A 1470-nucleotide genomic window follows, 5' to 3' on the forward strand; every position below is an offset into this window, starting at 1 on the left:
CCTGGAATATGGAGAGCTTCTCCATTGTGGCCGGGTGGAGGTTGCACACGGAGTTGTCGTCGTTGGTGGCGGCCTCCTCCACCACCAGCCGGTTCGCCGCCTTCTTTGACGCCGCCGCGCTCACCATCGCCTTCAACTCTCGTTGATCGACTTGCTGCGTGGTCTCTCGTGTATTACTACTCTCGTTGGATGTTGTCGAGCGCTGATTTGCGTTGGTGTTGTGGTGAGGTGAGGTGGAGACGTGGGGGTTGCACCCTTTATTGAAGGCACGGCCGACTCCGGTTGGAAGGCCGTGATCGTTCGCGTCATATTCGTACTCTTTGCCCGTGGTCCGTGCCGTAATAGGACGCTAACTCTTTTCCTACTACCTTGGCACGATCGGGTCGAAAGAACCCTTCGAACTCGGAATATTTGCACCTGCCTGCGCTAACAATGGCGTGTCCGTGCTGGAGGAGACTGCGGTCGTTCGTGCGATACGAGACGGACAGCACCGAGCCGCTCAGTCGCCGGCTGTCGGGTGCCAAGGAGGAGGCGGTCTCCGACGGCGAGGCACTCGGGGGAGTCATCGAGCGCGTGGCGCCCCTCCAGCGCGCCCTCGAGTCGCGGTGCTGCAGCGTAACGTGGCCGTGGCACTGATGCACGAGGCCCAGCGGCACGCGGAGGAGGCCGAGGCTGCGGTCCGGCGAGCTTGCCGCGGCGGAAGTGCGCGAGAAGACGTAGCAGAGCGCGGCGACGGACGCGCGCATCAGGGAGCTCGAGAGGAGATGCTAGTGCTACGTGATGGCGAACAATGGGCGCTGGAGGCCGCCGCCGCGGAGACGCGGGAGAAGGAGGGGGAGCCATGCATGGGAGGGGCGTGCGCGTCAGGAAGCTCGTGGAGGAGATGCTACCTGATGAGCAATGGGTGGTAGACGTGAACGATTCGTCCTGAGCTTGCCATTGCGGCATCGACATGTTTCGATTTTTCTTCACACTAGATGACTCGTTGCGCCAATGACGCAAAGGCCGACAGCAAGCTAAGTATTTTAAGGGTGGTGATAGGAAAACTCAGACACAGATCTAAAAATAATGAGTACTTACTGCTTGTTAATGTCTCTGTTCATGATTACTGTTTCTCCGAACAGTTTGTGCTAGATGATAGTGCTATGTCCCTTGAGTGGAAGGTGGACGCTGCCAGGTAGCGCATGCCTCTTCCTTGCTTAGCATTTTTGCTGTTGCTGGTGATTACTCGATGTTTGAAACAGAGAAAGTAGTAAAAACAGATAATTATAGATAAGGGGGCATTATGCATATTAATAGATCAATGAGGAGCAATAACAAAGGTTATATAGGTAAAAGCATAGGTGGTAGCTGTTCAAAAGCAACAGATAGCATTGTCGAAAAACAGAGGAAGGTTCCATCCTATTATATAGCTTGTTTATTAGTCCTTAGAATGCTAGATGATATTTAGATACGACTTCCGTTGCTGTC

This window comes from Triticum dicoccoides, chromosome 1B (assembly GCF_002162155.2).
Source record: "Triticum dicoccoides isolate Atlit2015 ecotype Zavitan chromosome 1B, WEW_v2.0, whole genome shotgun sequence".
NCBI classification, from domain to species: domain Eukaryota; kingdom Viridiplantae; phylum Streptophyta; class Magnoliopsida; order Poales; family Poaceae; genus Triticum; species Triticum dicoccoides.